This window comes from Balaenoptera physalus, assembly GCF_965194825.1.
Source record: "Balaenoptera physalus genome assembly, chromosome: 5".
Classification (NCBI taxonomy): Eukaryota; Metazoa; Chordata; class Mammalia; order Artiodactyla; family Balaenopteridae; genus Balaenoptera; species Balaenoptera physalus.
In genome coordinates, this window is record NC_138884.1 from 54,619,456 (window position 1) to 54,638,216 (window position 18,761).

The 18,761-nt window shown below is 41.9% G+C and overlaps 1 protein-coding gene across 2 annotated transcripts in view; it reads right to left on the minus strand.

Annotated features, from left to right (window-relative positions):
- PRDM8 (PR/SET domain 8) overlaps positions 1 to 18,458 on the minus strand; it is a 36,575-nt gene extending 18,117 nt beyond the window's left edge. For both annotated transcript variants that reach the window (XM_082463782.1, XM_082463783.1), the window contains exon 1: positions 1,526 to 18,458. The gene's annotated coding sequence lies outside the window, so the exon portion shown is untranslated. The remainder of the gene's footprint in view (positions 1 to 1,525) is intronic.
- Between the last annotated feature and the right edge of the window lie 303 nt (positions 18,459 to 18,761).

The window sequence follows — 18,761 nt, forward strand, 5'->3', positions numbered from 1 at the left end:
CTGGGTTTCCTCTCGGGGGGTCCAACCTCACTAGGCGCCTGCCGCCTACCTAACTCTACCCCACCCCTCCCACCCCCCAACACACACACACACACACACACACACACACACACACACACTCCGCAGCCGCCCCTGCGGAATTTCAGGACTCCCGGCCGGCGATCCCACTCCACAGCAGGAGCGCCTTTTGACTGAAATGCACCCCATTATTGCGACACTGCGCCGCGTCGCAAGTCTCTCACGGTTTTCCTTCTCTTTGAATATTCCTCTAGCGAGGCTAACTCTTCGTGAAATTGCAGGAAAACAAGTCTAGTAGGTCAGAGATTGCATTTGCTCGTGTAAGGGATTAATAGAGCCCCTGTCTGAGGCTGCTTTCCAGAATTACGTTCGGGATTAAAAGGCAGACACGGCACGGCACACATTTTGCATTCTCTGGTGGTTGTGATTAATGTTTCCGAGGGGATTTGTACTGGGCGCTTACGGAACGTGCTCTCGGGGGTCTAATGCCCGACGACCGAGAGCAGGGACGAGCGGAGGGTCTGTGGGCACGCGCCAGAGCACTGGGGGATTAGAGGGGACGTCAGATGGGCGCGCGACGCCAGGCGCCGCGGCCTTTTAGCGCCTTCCTCCCTCCACCCCATCCCAGCACAACTGCTACGGAGGGCCGCAGTGAGGACTGTCCGGGGAGGCGGACTTTAGGTCTTATAGGGGTCTGTGTAAGGGAAAATGCCCTCGGAGTGTCCTGACTCTGGGGGGGGAGAAGGGCGCTCAGTACCAGGCCGCTGAACTTCATACATCCCTCCAGTAAAGGGAATTCCTAGCTCCGCGTTCCGGGGAAGCGCTGCTCCCAAACGCAGCCCCCTCCCCCCCAGTGAAAGAGTCGCCGGGCCCAGGCCAGGAAGAGAGTAACCTCAGCCCCACGAGCCACCACTCTCAGAGCTGCTTTCGGGGGAACCCGGGAGGCACCCGTGGAGACGAGCCAGAGCCTAGGCACGAAATACATCCCCCGTCCCACCGCCCCAGGGGGCGGACAAACCCTGACCGCGCGGTTGGAGGGACGAGGGAAGGAGAGGAAAGGTCCAGGATGCAAGGGGGCAGGCCGAGAGAAAGAAGGGAAACTGGCAAGCAGGAGAAAAAGAGAGGCAAATAGGAAGCGAGAGAGAAGAGCAGAGGGAGGAGAGCGGAGAAAACGGGGAAGGGGGTGGTCGCAGCTGGTGGGCATTACCGCTCTCCGGCAGGAGGGGGCACCTTTCCGGCCCGGACAGCCTTCCACTGCGCTGGGGCGGGCTGCCCAGGCGGAGCCCGCCCTCGGGCCGGGTCTCCGGGGTGCTGGGCGCCCCCTCCTGGCGGCTGGGCGGCGCTCCCGGCGGTCCAGCGGGTGCTCGGATCCCGCGCCTGCTCGGCCCCCGGCGCCGGGGACGTGGAGGTGGTGCCGGGAGGAAGGTCGGGAGACGGTGGCGGGTGTGAGGGTGCTGAGGCGGCGGGCAGGCTCCCCTCCCCGCACCCTCCCCCGCGCTCTCCTCACCTGGGGCCTGCAGGACTCCTTCCCCGCGGGCGCGGCTCCTGCGCGCCCCTCTGCGGCCCGGCTCCCGCACCATTCCGAGCCGGCGGAGCATCCCGCCCTCCTCGCCGAGCGGTCGAGGTCTCAGCCGCAGCAGCTGGGAGGGAGGGAGCGACCGCCGGCTGCTGCCGGGCGGCGTCTAGGGGCCGCGAGCCGAGCGCGAGGAGCTGCCATCTGGAGCCTCGGCAGCGGGCGGAGGTGCGGGTGCACGGGAAGGGGCCTGGCGGCTCGGCCCGAGGCGCGCAAGGGGCCAGGGTCCGAGCGTGGGAGCGGATGCCTGGGGCTGTGGTGGGAAAGTGTGCGTGAGGAGGTATGGCCCCTGGGGAGGAGGGGCAGAAGTCTGCCCCTTTTAAGCGCCCGGAATTCCGGGGCAGTACTGACCGGCAGGTCTAACAGAAAGAGCGGGGGACCCGCGTGGCAGTCCATCCTCCTACCAGCTATTTCGCCTTGGCGGGTGGAGAGCTGTGTGTGTGTGCGGGCCGGGGGGTGGGGGGAACCAAAACACTCCTCGACGCGCACATACCCGCTGCCCATCAGAAGTGGTTTTCTCATTTCCCTTTCCTCCCACCTTGTCCATCCCACTCCAGGAAACAGTCCTCTCCACACGGCATGGATTTTTGGACACCTCCACGTTACTTCAGACAACTACTTAAGCCGGAAAGTGGGACAGACACTGACAGGATATCACCCCTGGGGATAAATACCATCTAGTTTCCGGTGGACGGTAGAAAAGGAAGGGGGTGGGGAGAGGGGAGCTCATCCTTGTACTTTTAGCGTAGGGAAGGAGAAGATAGGGTGTGTCTTTTCTCCCCTCTCCTTTTTTCATTTCAGACCCTCCAATGTTTTTATATCTTTAACTTAAAAAAAAAATTCCCGTTTCCTAAATTTAGATGGTGGCGGGGAGCAAACTCATGGAAGGGGAAAGGTGATGAGTGTGGGAGAGAGCTGAGGGAGCCGGTCAAACGGACTCAAGCTCTCCAGCTTCGGGGCTATCTCTGAGGGAGATGCCCTCAGCCATAGGTTTTAGCTCAGTGTAGGGGGAACTGATTGGGTGTATGGGTGGTGGCGGGAAGTCTGGATTAAAAGAAAAAGTATACCCACTCCCACCTCAAGGCATTAAAAGACCCCCCCCCCCGCCCCAGCTGTCTCGTGTCCGGCAGAATGGCATTATGTAAAAGATCTGGCATGTCACCCAGTGGCACATCTGGTAGGTGTAGATGACATTCATTAGCACAGGGCTTCTACTCTGCAGCATGCCAAAGCCCTGACAGAGATGCCCGCTGCCAATCATTCATTCGCTGCCAATCCCAGAGCGGGGACGGGCGGGATGGCTCCCTTCCACCCTGGCACCAGGACTGGAGCAAACAATGTGTTGAGATACGAAGAGATGAAAGCGGAGCTGAGGATGCGCGGCACCCAACAGATGTATCCCGTGAGGAGATAACGGTGCAAAGAGTCATTTAGCAAGAAAGCGTATGCAGGATCTCAGGAGGGAGGCATGGGCAGGGGTCTGCCTGCCTAGGGATGAGCTCAGGGAGGGGCAGGGGAACCCTTTCAAAACCTCAGAGTTGAAGTTGCTCCTCTAAAAACACACAAAGATCAACCCCCTACCACCTTAACTGTAAGACCTCTTTCTCTCTCTCTCTTCCACCCTCTCTCTCTCTCTTTCTCTCCCCACCCCTGCCCCACCCCATGTGTACCTCTGTTTATCTAACCAGCTCTGAAAATATGAACTTCTCTGTTCTCCTCAAGGCTTTCTGATAACTGATATAAAGAGCAGCTTCCCGTTTTTAATGTTGCACAGTCCTCTTTGCCTTGTAATTTGAGGAGGGAGGGAGGCTGTCAGGCTATCTTTACTGCATTTGAAACAGTAAAGTGTGTTTGGGGGACTAAAGTGTTGCATATATTAACAACATGAATGAAAAAAAAGTAAAAGTCTTATTTCAATTCCTAGCCTTTCACAGGGGATAGAGACAAACAAGGCAAAGCAAGGGAATTTTTAAAACAGGAAAGGGTGGATAAATATAAAATCTAGGATAGAAGTTGCCTCTGAGGTTGTTCTTTTTCTTAGGCTGGGTTGTGGTTACCTAGGTGGTCAGTGTATTGTTTTTCTTTATGTCATGCACATAGTTTATAAAGATTCTTTTTGTCCATGCAATATTTAATAAAACAACAACAAAACTCAGAGGTTTAAGGGCTTGTGGAACTCAGTGTTTAACTTGAGTATATTCTTTATTGAATACATACATATATATATATATAATGTGTAAAATTATAATACTCTTTTTAGTATAAATATACTATGAAAAATTTTGGGTATTCTTATACTGGCTCATGGTCACAAGATGACTGCTATAATTCCAGGCATCACACCATTGTTTTAAGCATGAAGAAAGGAACAGGGCAAAGAAGAGTAGTTCTTTCCATTTATGTGAAGGAAATACGTTCACTTTTTATTAGCCAGATTTGGGTCACCTGGCCACAGATACCTGCAGAGAAGTCTGGGAGAACTGACCTTTAAAATGTAAAAAGATAGGGATAAGGTTATTGGAAATAGTGGTCGAGTTGCAACCAAGGGTGTCTGGTAAAAAAACTCAAGGCAAAGAGGACAATGCTAGCAGCAGACAAGAGTAGATTATCAAGTTTTATCATATTGTTTTAAATAAGAGTCTTTTCTTTTCACTATAGTCATTAAAACTTATCAGTCAGTGATACTGTACTTGAATTTTGCAATTTCTTTGTAAATTTCATCAAATTCTATTTCAAAATAAGGGCTCAAGCTTAATCAATATGAGACAGCAGACATAAAATCTGACATATCTAAATAAAATTAGTTTTTTGGAAGAAAAGTATAAATAAAACTTGTTTACAAATCTAAATGAAACAAGGAAAATGGATCTTGTTAGAAGGACTAGAGTTTTGATCCCAACACTGTGCCTCACTAGATGTGTGACTTTGGGTATTTTACCTGTTTAAGTCTATGTCCTTATCTGTAAATGGGTTAATAATGTTAATAATGTCTTTCAGGGTTACAGTGAGACTTAGAAATAGTGAAACGTTTTTAAATGTAGTAATTGTTAGGGACCCAGCAGGAATCAGAATTTAGTCCAAATGGATCATATGAAGAGACTACTTAAAAAGATGTGGGCACAGTTATGGGAACAAATGACCTGATGAAGCACACAGAAACAGCACCACAAGAAGCTCTTAGCAGAGGAATTAGTGTTTCTAGAGCCCAGTAAGGACTGGAACCTTGGAGGAAGGGCTCAGTGAGAGTCATAGGGATATAGTTCCTGCCAGAGAGGCAGTGGCATAGCAAGGAGGGAGCAGGGATGAAACACCCTATCTTTCTCTTCTCACATCTTCCAATTTCATGTTGATGTCTTTCATTGGCCAAACCCAACTGGAAACTAGTTAGCAATGTACTGGAGCATGATGATGAATCTACATGGGTCAGCTTTCAAGGACCCCGAGTCAGGCATAGAAGGCTGGAGAATGGATCTTGGGGAGACAAATGGAGAATAATCAGCACAAAACTATTATTATTCATCAAAAAGATTGTCTGAGAACCCTCCCTGCAAACATCTTTTCGAAGCACAATTCCAACTGGAGGTAAAAACTTAACAGGCTTTGTAAACCTAACCATCCAAGTTTTTAAGAATCATCTCTCAGAGCACTTTGGCTGAAAGTTCCTACTAGCACTCATGAAAGATTTCCAGAGGTCTTGGCAGTCTTTGCAAGCCAGGACCTGGAAGAATTTCAAAGTGCAGCCTATTCACTTCCTTTGGGCATCCCCAGGTCTCTCATCATTTTGTGGCTTCCTGTGTTGGGATCAGTCTTGCTGGGCCTGGTTAGTCACTTGCTGACTGTTGCTTTCAAGGAAGTCAGCCACGATTCAGCAAAAAGTGACTACTTCATAACAAATCAACCCCACAGCAATAGGAAATCCTATTAATGCCTTTTCTTGAGTTCAAAGTCTGTGTGGACTTCAGACTGAAGTAATTTTTCCTCTTTCCAATTTTGCCATCCCTATCCTTTCCTCCTATACTTGAACTAACCCATAGGCAAAATGATGAAAAACAGTGGTAAAGAAACATATTCTCTTTTCTAATTTTAGATAAAAATTATAACTAACAACAGTCTTGAGTGTTCACTCTAAATATTAATTAGCACAATCAAAAGCCTCATTTATGAATTTCCTAGACACTAAGAGTTTAAAAAATTGAGAGGCCTGATATAAAATTAGCAATCACTGTTTTAATGGAAAGAAACAAATTATAGAAAAATTGAAAATTAAGAGTGAGCAGCAAAGATGAATAATTTTGGAAGTACCATATACAACTAAACAATGAATATAACTGAAACAGACCAATTTCTGGCATGACAGCATGGGGAACTCTGTTGACTGATTCATTTAAAGCCTCGGAAAATGGTCCTAAAGGCAAACAGCAAATGAAGAAATACCTATTCAAGAAAATCTATGACAATCTGGTAAGAGAGATGAGAGTCTGCCGTATTTGAACTAAGACCACTCCCTTCCAAACCCCCCTCCCGACTCACTGAGGCATAGACGCAACTCTAGACTGCTGCAGCCAAGAACACAAGACTCCCTCTATCCCCCAGGTCCCAACTGGAGGATTTTCTTTGCAGTAGGGGTAGGATTCCTGCTCTTGCCTCTAGCTGCCTGTTGCTGAGGCTAAATCTCAGGTGAGTGTGGTCAGGAGATGGAGCGTCCTTCTTCTGCCCAACCCTTACTTGCGGAATAAAGGTTCTCCTTTGGGTGTGTGGTGCCTTGAGAATCCTGGGGCACAGCCAGCCCCTTCCCCAGTCCTTGAGGCAGAGATTCCATGCCAGGAGAAGCAAGCTGCGAAGACTGCAGGCTGCTGCCATCCCCACCACACTCCAACTCCTCCACTAAGCGCTCAGCTCCTAGAACAGGGGTGTCACTCAGAGAGAAGCTTGTCACTGTTCCCACCCCCAGCTCCAGAGCCCTGGCTCAGAAATTTTGCCTTGGAGGGGTGGGGGGAGGGAATTAGGTCCTGAAGCAGATAGCTCCTAATCTTTTCCTGAAAGAATTGACTTCATTTGCAGCAGAGTGGTGAAGTTTAAACCTAAGGCCTACTTTCAGGAACAGTAGAGGTTGTGGTAAAAGGCAGTTGGGAGGAGATTTGTGAATCTACTGAAGATGAAGCCTGGATTGTAAGCTAACTAGTTTGTGTGAGCGAACTTGGAAATAAGAGCTGTAAGTAATCCTTCTGGGGTTAGTACAAATATCAAACACTGACCTCAGAAACTGTTCCATCTAAAGAGCCACAGCCTGACTGGATTAGTTTTAAGAGGAACTCTGCTCCTGGGAACTGTTAGTTTGTTTGTTTTTAAAAAGAATTTCCCCCAGCTTTACTGAGGCGTCATTGACAAATAAAATTGTATATAAAGTGTACAAGGTGGTGATTTAATATATGGATACTTTGTGAAATGATAACCACAATCAAGTTAATTAAAGCATTCATCACCTCATAGTTACCTTTATTTGCTGAGAATGCTTAAATTCTACTCTCTTTGCAAATTTCAAGTGCACAGTACAGTATTATTAACTATAGTCACCGTGCTATACATTAGATCCTCAAAACTTACTCATTTCATAACTGAGAGTTTGTATCCTTTGACCAATATCTCCCCATTTCCCCCACCCCCGACCCCACAGCCCCTGGAGACCACCATTCTATTTTCTTTCTCTTATGAGTGCAACTTCTTTTTTAGATTCCACATATGAGTGAGATCGTACGGTATTTGTCTTTCTCTGTCTGGTTTATTTCACTTAGCATAATGTTATCCATTGCAAAAATGGCAGGATTTCCTTCTTTTTTATGGCTGAATAATATTCCATTGCATATATAATATATACCCCATTTTCTTGATCCATTCATCATCCATCAACAGACACTTGAGTCGATTTCACACCTTGGTTATTGTAATACTGCAGTGAACATTGGGAATACAGATATCTCTTTGAGATGCTGGTTTGTTTCCTTTGGATATTTACCCGGAAGTGGGATTGCTGCATCATATGGTAGTTGTATTTTAGTTTTTTGAGGAACCAGCATACTGTTTTCTATAACAGCTTTACCTAAATTTACATTATCACCAACAGTGTACAAGGGTTCCCTTTTCTCCACATCCTCACCAACACTTGTTATCCATTGTCTTTTGAATAATAGCCATCCTAACAGGTATGAGAAGATATCTCACTGTGGTTTAGATTTGTATTTTCCTGATGATTAGTGATGTTAACCATCTTTTCATGTGTCTGTCTATCGAGCATCTTTTTGTGTACCTGTCTATTCAGATCCTTTCTTCATTTTTAAATCAGATTATTTGTTCTTTTGCTATTGAGTTGTAGGAGTTTCTTATACATTTTGGGTACTAACCACTTATCAGATAGATGGTTTGCAAATATTTTCTCTCATTCCATAAGTTGCCTTTTCACTTGGTTGATGGTTTCCTTTGCTGTGCAAAAGCTTTTTAGTTTAATGTAGTCCCACTTGTCTACTCTTGCTTTTCTTGCCTGTACTTTTGGTGTCATATCCAAAAAATCGTTGCCAAGACCATTGTCAAGAGGCTTTTCCCCTATGTTTTCTTCCAGGAATTTTAGGGTTTCAGGTCTTAATTCATTTCAAGTTAATTTTTAATTAAGGCTTAATTCGTTTCAAGTTAATTTTTGTGAGTGGTGTAAGATAGGGTTCCAATTTCATTCTTTTGCATGTGGATATCCAGTGTTCCTAACATCATTTATTGAAGAGTCTATCCTTCCTCCATTGTGTGTTCTTTGCACTCTTGTCAAAGGTTAGTTGAGAGTGTATGCATAGACTTATCTTTGCGCTCTCTATTCTGTTCCATTGGTCTATGTGCCTGTTTTTATGCCATTGCCATGCCATTTTTATTATTATAGCTTTGTAGTATTGTCTGAAATCAGGAAATGTGATGCCTCCAGCTTTATTATTTTTTTCTAAAGATTGCTTTGGCTATTCAGGGTCTTTTGTGGTTCCATACAAAGTTTAGGATTGTTTTTTATATTTCTCTGAAAAATGCAAAGGCACTGTTGAGAACATTAGAGCAATAGGCCAGGAGTTAGTAGAGTTTAATAGCTAGGTGTGGTCAAGCAAAGAGTGGAAGAGAATCCTGCTGGTACAAGTCATCCCAGAGTAGAAAGATAAATAACCCAATTAAAGAATGAGCAAAGGAATTGAATAGACATTTCTCTAAAAAAGGTGGAAAAATGGCCAGTGGGCACATAAAAAGATGCTCAGCATTATTAGTCATTAGGGAAATGCAAATCAAAACCACAATGAGGTACCACTTCACACATACTAGTATGGCCATAGTAAGAAAGACAGACAATAACAAGTGTTAGCAAGTATGTGACAGTTCCTCAAAAGGTTAAACATGGAGTTAACATATGATCCAGTAGTTCTACTCTTAGATATACAGTCAAGAAAATTGAAAACATATGTCCACACAAAAACCTGTGCACGCATGTTCAAAGCAGCATTATTCATCATTGCTAAAAAGTGGAAACAACCCAAATGTCCATCAGCTGATGAATGGGTAGACAAATTATCCTATATTCACACAATTGAATAATATTTAGCTATAAAAACTAATGATGTACTGATACAAGCTGCAATATGAATGAATCTTGAAAACTGATGTTATGGGAAATAAGCAAGACATAGTATAAAAAAACAAATATTATACCATTCCACTTATATGAGGTAACTAGAGGAGCAGATTCATAGAGACAGAAGGTAGAATAATGGGGGTAGGGGCAGGGAAGTTATGGTTTAATGGGTATATGGTTTGGAATGATGGAAAAGTTCTGATGATGGATAAAGATTGCACAACAGTGTGAATGAACTTAATGCCACTGAACTGTACAGTTAAAAAGGGTTTGAATGGTAAATTTTATGTTACGTATATTTTACCACAACTGAACACATTGCAAGTGAGGGAACATTTAGTGATGGTGTTTTCTTTGTGGGGGAGAGTAAAGAGACACATATGGTGGTAATATATCTATCTTCTACTTAAACTGGTGAAATACTCGTTCTAAAGTAGACTGTGAAAAGATAACTAGTTATCTTACAATCCTTAGAGCTGTTGCTAAAAAACTATATAAAAAGATATAGTAAAAAAAACCAATGAATAAACTGAATGAATACTCAAAATGTTTAAATACAGACATATAGATCAATGGAACAGAATAGAGAGCCCAGAAATAAACCTACACACCTATGGTCAATTAATCTAAGACAAAGGAGAATATACAATGGAGAAAAAACAGTCTCTTTAGCAAGAGGTGTTGGGAAAACCAGACAGCTATATGTAAATCAATGAAATTAGAACACTCCTTCACACCATATACAAAAATAAACTCAAAATGGTTTAAAGACCTAAATATAAGAGATGACACCATAAAATTCCTAGAAGAGAACATGTGCAAAACATTCTCTGACATAATCGTAGCAGTATTTCCTCAGATCAGTCTACCAAGGCAAAAGAAATAAAAGCAAAAGTAAGCCAATGGGACTTAATCAAACTTAAAAGCTTTTGCACAGGAAAGGAAGCCATCAACAAAACGAAAAGACAACCTATGGAGTGGAGGAAATATTTGCAAATTATGAGACCGATAAGGGGTTCACATCCAAAATATACAAACAGCTCATACAATTCAATATCAAAAATCAAACAACCAAATCAAAAAATGGGCAGAAGACCTAAATAGACACTTCCCCAAAGAAGACATACAGATGGCCAACAGGCACATGATAAAATGCTCAACATCACTAGTTATTAGAGAAATGCAAGTCAAAACTACAATGAGGTATCACCTCACACTGGTCAGAATGGCTATCATCAAAGAGTCTACAAATAATAAATGCTGGAGAAGGTGTGGAGAAAAGGGAACCTGCTTACATTGTTGGTGGGAATGTAAATTGGTGCAGCCGCTATGGAGAACAGTATGGAGTTCCTTAAAAAACTAAAAATAGAGTTACTATATGATCCAGCAACCCCACTCCTGGGCAAATATCCAGAAAAGATGAAAACTCTAATTTGAAAAGGTACATGCACCCCAATGTTCATAGAAGCACTGTTTACCATAGCTAAGACATGGAAACAACCTAAGTGCCCATTAACAGGCGATTGGTTTAAGAAGATGTGGTGTGTATATATAATGGAATATTAATCAGCCATAAAAAAGAACTTGGATGCTTCTCAAAGGCATTAGGCTGAGTGAAAGAAGCTAATCTGAGAAGGTTATATACTGTTGTTTTTATTTATTGGACATTCTCAAGAAGACAGAACTATAGTACTGAGAAATGGAGTGCTGCTGGACATATAGCTGAGAAATGTGAAAGTGGCTATTTCATCCTTATCACTACTTTAGGGGTTTTGAGGTATTTAGAGGCTGATCTCAGGAAAAATATGACCATGAGGTGGTAGTTGCACAAACAGGCTTTATTTGGGCCCTTTGACAGGTTTGAGATGCATGACGCTGTCCAGAGGGGCTACCATGCTGAAATGGAGCAGGGCAAGGGAATTCCTGAGGGAAAGGTGTTAGGAGAGGTGATGTTACCCAGCAGCCCAACAGGGAACCTCTGAGTTTCAAAGGGCAGCGGCAGTTTAGGATCTTTACTGCTCTAGAGTTTGTCTTATCTATGGCTAGCAGATATTGTGTGCAATTTTATGGGGTATGCAAAGCAGGCAGGCTTTACATGGCTAAAAGTCTGCTTATTTGGGGCACGTTTAAAACAACTGGGCATGTGAAAATTTGAATTTGACACTGGTGGAGTTGATGGTGGAGCCTTCTGTGAAGAAGTAAACAACCTAGAGGCCAATATACAGAGGCTATCTCTGGCTCATTTATATAACAATTGGGTAACAGGTAGAGGCTGGAAGAAATTTGAGCACATAATAGAGAAAATCTAGATTGCCTTGAGAAGACTGTTGAGAGAAACATGAATGTTATAGGCAATTCTGGTAAGGATGCAGAAGAAAAAGAGGAACACATTATTGGAAACTGAAGGAATTTTAGATATAACTGGAAGAATTGTTATAGTGGCAGAAAACTTGGCTTCATTGTGTTCTGCAGTTGTGGAGAGAGCAGACGTAAATGATGAAATTGGATATGTTGCTGAAGAGATTTGCAAGCAAAGTATTAAAGATGCAGCCTGTTTTTTGTTTGTTTGTTTTTTATTCTGTTTAGTAAAATACAGGGGGAAAGAGGTAAATTGAGGAAGGAACTGTTAAGCAAAAAAGAACCAGCATTTGATGATTTGGGAGGTTCTTGGCCTATCCAGATATCAAAGGATGCTAATATTAGGAGACTGACTAAGGAAGTGTGTTCTGGAGAGAAGGCCAAGGTTATGGCTGGATAAACTTTTGCTGAAGCAATTAATCATGTGACTCATGGATCCACTCAATTATCTTAGGAGAAGGCAGGAATAGAGATAGGGTTATTCTGGAAATATCTCTGGAGGACTCTCTTGTCTAATGCTATGGACCCTTGTGACGTATAAGGGAGACCCACAAGGCTGTTGAGAATGTTACATCAGTAGGAGCTCTGCTAGTTTGGACTGAAAGGGACAGAAACAGAACAAAATGAGAAAGCTGTTAGGCTTCCAAAATTACTCAAGCAGTAAATTGCGACTGCAAACATATGCTACCCTTCAAAAAAAAAGTAATGATGATTCCAAAGGTGCAGCCACTGCAGGTTGTACAGAGACCTATGGAGTCTCAGAGGGCAGAGCATTAAAACACAGAGTATTATTCATAGGGTTTGAAGCCTAATGAAATTTTCCCTTATGTATTTCTAACTTACCTGGAACTGGTGACCCCTATATTCCTTCCAATTTCTCCCTTTTGGAATGGGAATATCTATCCTGTCTATATCTATGTCTAGCCCACCATTGTATTTTGGAAACAAGTAACTTGTTTTCTTGGTTTAGATGTCCACAAAAAGAAAACTTTTGTCCCAGAATGGATCATACTCAGAGTCTAACTTATACCTGATATAGATGATGAGATTCAGGACTTTTGAGCTGATGATATTTCAATGAAATTTTGGACTTAAGAACTGACGCTGTAATGTGTTGAGATTTTGGAGGATGTTGGGATAGTGTGAATATACTTTACACATGAGACAGATATGAATTTTGGGGAACTAGAGAGTGGACTTCAGTAGGTTGAATGTTATCATCCTCCAAAAGATATGGCCACATTGTAATCCCTAGAATCTGAGAATGTGATCTTATTTGGAAAAATGGTCTTTGCAGATGTAATTGTTAGGATTTTAAGATGAGAGTACCTGAATGGGCTCTAAACCCAATGACAAGTGTCCTTATAAGGAAGACAGAAGAATGACACATAGGAAGATGAGAAGGCCATGAGAAGATGGGGGCAGAGGCTGGAGTTATACAGCCATAAGCTAAGGAATGCCTGGAACCACTGGAAGTTGGAAGAGGCAAGACATTTTTCTTTCTTATTGTCTTCAGATAGAGTAACACCTTGATTTTGGACTACTGGCCTCCTGAACTATGAGAGAACTCTTTTCTGTTGTTTTAAGCCACAGAGTTTGTCATTAATTTGTTATGAAAGCTCTAAGGAAACAAATATACCTACATTGTTATGTTTTTAGATTTAGAGCTGTGTTCGAGAGGATCACATTAGCATTATAAAGAGCCCTCATATAGTTTTGGTTTCTTTGTATAAGTTTGGGAGCCTGAGAGTTTTGGTTCTGGAATGATTGGGACATGGGAAATATGGCCTAAGTTTACATAGACCTCTTTACAGGCCCTATACAGAGCAAACTTTTAGGAAAAGCTTAAGATTCTATATCACCTGTATTTTTGCATCTTATTGGGAAATATACAGTTCCTCTGGAAAAAATATCTTGTTTTTAATTTGTGGTGGTATTACTTCTAAAATAGCATGTAATTCCAACATACAGTTAAGACATAAGGACACGAGGACAACCTTTCTGAGCTGGTTTTCTCATCTCTGAAATGAGTAAGCACTAATATCCAATGTGCAGAATTGTTTATTTTTTTAATGGGAAAGAACATGAATGTGCTTTTAAAAGTGTAAAGTACTACTTGTGATAGTCAATTTTGTGCGTCAATTTGACTGGGCCATAGGGTGCTTAGGCTAAATACTATTTCTGGGTGTATCTGAAGGAGTTTCTGGACGAGATTAGCATTTGAATTGGTGGACTCAGTAAAGTAGATGGTCTTCCCAGATGTGGGTGGGTAACATCTGATCTGCTGAGGTCCTGAACAGAACAAAAAACAGGAAGGGAGGATTCATTCCCTTGTTGCCTGCCTGCTTCAGCTGGGACATTGGTTTTTTCCTGCTCTTGGACTAGGATTTATATCATTGGCTCCTCTGGTTCTTAGGCCTCCAGACTAGGATTGGAATTACCACTGGCTTTCCTGGGTCTTCAGTTTGCAGATGGCAGATTGTGGGACTTCTCAGCCTTATAATTGTGTGAGCCAATTCCTCATAATCTATCTATCTATCTGTCTATCTTTCTAGGTTCTAGTTCTGTTTCTCTGGAGAACACTGACAAAACACTACACAAATCTACTTTAAAACTATTAATATTTTTGGATGATTTTAAGCCATACTGTTACAACTTTTATGCTTTACCTTGTTGTGGTTTTTCTTTTTTTTTTCTTTTTTCTCTCACTTCTTACTCCATTAAGTTCACTCATTCAACCAGGGTGAGGTATCCTAATATTTTATCAGTTTGCACAATTTTGGATGACTTCCCTATTCCAGACCATTTTCAGACTAAGAATTTTACTTCCAATTTTTGAGACTATTAAAAAGAGTAAATTGCCTTTGGAAAATTGTGAATAAGCAATTCTCTCCTAGGATTAATATATTCACCAAGTCATTCCCATTGGGCTATCACTTACCTATTACATACTAGAGCTATTCAGCTATTTTGCTGTTTTTCTTAGTGGTAAAGGTTGGTCTTTTGACTTCCTGGATCCAATTCTCAGGTACCAGCAGGAGATAGCATCAGATTCAGCAGATAAAGGGCTCAGTGCAACAAGACCACCCTACACTTCAGATGCCAATCACAAGTCCCTGTGATTCTGACCAACTGGCTACAAATTGGAGATTCCAATGACTCCCTCCAACTCAGGATGCCAATGGCAAGTCCAGGTTTTTACCTGTAGTTCTTACCAACTGGCTATAAATCAGAGGTTCCCACAACCCCTTCTTTGGGTTCAGTTAATTTGCTAGAACAGCTTACAGAAATCAGAGAAACATTTTACTTGCTAGATTACCATTTTATTACAAAGGATATTAGAGAATACAAATCAACAACCAGATGAAGAGATACATAGGGCAGGGTCCCAAACAAAGGAGCTTCTGTCCTCCTGGAGCCTGGGGCTTGGAAAGGTGACATGTGGAAACGTTCTGGTTCCCCAACCTGGAAGCTCTCCAAGTCCCCTTCAGGTTTTTAGAGAAGCTTCATTACATAAGCATGATTGATTAGCTCATTGGCCATTGGTGATTGATTCAATCTCTACCCCCTTTCCTCTCCTTGGAAATCAGGGGGTGGCACTGAAAGTTCCAGCCCTCTATTTATGGTTGGTTACCCTGGCCAAAAGTCACCTTGATTAACATAACCCCAGTTGTGGTGCAAAGGGGTTTGTTATGAATAACAAGACACCTGTTTGACTTTTATGGCTCTGAAGTGTTTTCAGGAACTAAGGACAAGAGACCAAATATTATAACAAAAGATGCTCCTATTACTGTTATCGCTCAGGAAATTTCAAGGGATTTGGGAGCTGTGAGCCAGGAACTGTGAATGAAGACCAAATATATATGAGAAATATATTTTGGTCATATGAATGACCAATTATGTGTATTTCTTATAAATCACAACATTACAGTTGGCCATGGGATTTTTGTTTATTTCTCTGTTTTGAGAGAGCCAAGTATTCAATTATACTGATTTTAACTTTAGAGTCTTCTTGTGTCTAAGAACAAAAACAAAAAAACCCCTAGATATTAGCTGAAAATCTCAGTCAAAAATCTAAATAAATATTGCAGAATCATTCCTGGTATTTGAATTTTTCTGTTTAACCTGGATTTTAGATGTCACTGACTGTAGCCTTCATGTTAATTAATTTCAATCAAATGGAGACTGATTTTAGCAAGAAATGTCAGAAAGAATAAGATAAGAAAAATATGTCAACTCTCACTATTCATGTTGCAGCCTTTAACTCCAAAATAATAGTTGAAAGGCTCTCTAAATTTATTCATGCCAAACAGTTACTTCCCATATCTAATTCATTACCATATAGCCATGTTAACTCATGGTAGATTCGTTTCCTTTATTTGCTTTCTCTGAAGGCATTTTTTTTCACTTTACTGTTTACTGCTTGTCCAATATTTTGTTTTTTCTACTATTCTTTGTTCAAACTGCAAAAATCTGAAATAAAAATATAATATAGAAGTATAGGCATCAGCTAACATTTTCTATGGCATATGGTACTTCAGATGCCATATGTACCAGTGTTTAGTGATTCTGGCAAAGAGGCATAGAATGGTGAAATCCAACTGCCAGGATTGCTGAAAACAAATATGTAAATGCTCCAGGGCTTTTGTTATTCATAACATACCTCTAACACAGCACATACAATATGCTGTTCATTCTGTAACTAGTATAACTAATAAACCACATTTTCCTCTCTTATTTTTTAAGGCATCTCCAAGTTTGTGTGGTCTTCTGCCTCTAACCTTGAATCTCACTACTGAACTCTGCATTTCATGAAGCTCATATTAATGAAAGAGGCCTAGGGGAATACATTTATCTTTTTTGAAGGGCATTTATTTATTTTTCAAATTAAAATCCAAAGTCTTCTGCAGGCCTATTCTATGAAACAAAGAAAACACACTGGTCATGTTCTCTAGACAGCAGTCATTAGGGGAAAGCAGCTAACACCAGGAAAGGCAAATTTGGGCAGGAGAACAGGAAAAGTTACTTTACTGGAAGGCTATTCAGTGGTCTTCCCAACAGTAAAGTTCCATAGGATGTAATGTGAGAGGAGGTCTGCAGGTATAATTACTTTGAAAAAGGGAAATAATGATAGTTTTAATAACTTTTAAGCCCATATAAAATATCACAGTTTAGAGAATAAAAGTTGACCTTGTTTGTTTTGTTGGTTTTTTTTCCTGCTGGTTCTTTTCTGTTTCATAGATAGGAAATCCACACAAAATGGAAAGAACAGCAGACCAGCAGCTAGAATACTTAGAGGTCATTACTTTCCACTTGTCATCAGACAAGCCGTTTAACCTCTTTGAGCCTGTTTCCATATGTACGATGAGGATAATATCTTCCCTGGGGATATTACTGTGAGGATAATATGATATAATCTTTGTGGAAGTGCACTTATCTATCATTATTATTATTAAAAAGAAAGCATCTGTAGATTTGCTGGTAGTTTAGAGACCTAAGGAGGCTTGTACTACTTACCAGTGAGTATTTTTCTGTACACACAAAAACCTAGAAAGAATATTGGAAATGGAAAGTTGTGAAACGTGCCAACAAGATTGTCAGCAATGGAAAAGGCTCCTTCTGGGTTTAATCCTTTTAGGTTGAAATCAAGTGATATTGACATTTTATAGGTCAAAAATGGTCTAATATAAGAAATTTCACTTGGTTCTCCTTAGTTCTTCCCCGTGAGTCCCCATGATCACACACACACACACTCATTCCCTTTCCTTTCAAGCAGTAACTAGCAACTAGAAGAGCAGTCTGATTTCCATTTCTGTTTAACAGCTTCTTCCCTTTCTATCACCAGCAATAAATCACCAGATTATTTTGTTTGTAAGTTAAGTGCCTCTCAAATGTGAACCTCTCATGTTCACTGCTATGCCTCAGTCCAGGTCTTCATGTCTTGTTTAGATTATTGAATTATTCTTCTACCTAATAGTCAACCTAATAATTCTGTGGTGACAGCAATAGTAGTTTGAAGGCATTGGGAAGGGGAGTGACAACAGAGTCTGCGGGGGTCAGGAAACTGCCTCTAGGTTTAGTCTGAGACCCAACGTACAATCATGAAGAGATGTTAAGGACATTAACAGAAGGTTGGGAGGAGAAACTGAATGCCTAGGAAATGGGTGCTAAGAGCCATTCCAAAGAGGAAGATAAAATCAAGAATCAGGGAGCTCTAGGATAAGGTCACAAAACTCCCATTAGAGCAGTTACTGGAATTGCCCATCTTGTAGTCTCACTGTCAGACATTGGGACTGGGAGATAAACCTCTTCTTACCTAAAGGTGAAAATAGTCTGGAAGGATTGTTTCTCTGGGAAACTTGAGTACTTAGACTTTCTATAGGAAAAGTAGATGGAGTTATGTTATAGAGACCCTATAGAAAAATCCCCAAAATGGGCCTGAGGTCCCTGGTATGCTACCATGTAATAATAACTTTTCCTTTCCGTGGGTACAGATAAGACTAGTGTAGTCCAACTGTTTTTCTTTTTTTATTTTTATTTTTATTTTTATTTTTTTAATTTAAATTTAATTTTATTTATTTATTTATTTATGGCTGTGTTGGGTCTTCATTTCTGCACGAGGGCTTTCTCCAGTTGCGGCAAGTGGGGGCCACTCTTCATCGTGGTGCGCGGGCGTCTCACTATCGCGGCCTGTCTTGTTGCAGAGCACAGGCTCCAGACGCGCAGGCTCAGTAGTTGTGGCTCACGGGCCTAGTTGCTCCACGACATGTGGGATCTTCCCAAACCAGGGCTCGAACCCGTGTCCCCTGCATTGGCAGGCAGATTCCCAACCACTGCGCCACCAGGGAAGCCCCAACTATTTTTCTTAAACAAGGTGGCGCAAGGTTGCTGGGCTCCTTTTTGAACAGTCCCATCACTGAATTGAAAGAAAAATGAATCCCTTTTTAAAAGCTCCTTTTGTTTAGGAATTATACTTGATTAGTATTTTGATATGTATATATCCATATATAAAATAGGGAAAACCTTGTCTCTGAAATCCAAGGAAGATAAAAGGGTATTACAATTGAGTTTCACCACAGGTGAAATAGTTCCAAATTTCTGCCTGGAAAAAAATAATAATGGAAAAAAATAATAAAAAATACTAAATTTAAGAACACTGTTTCT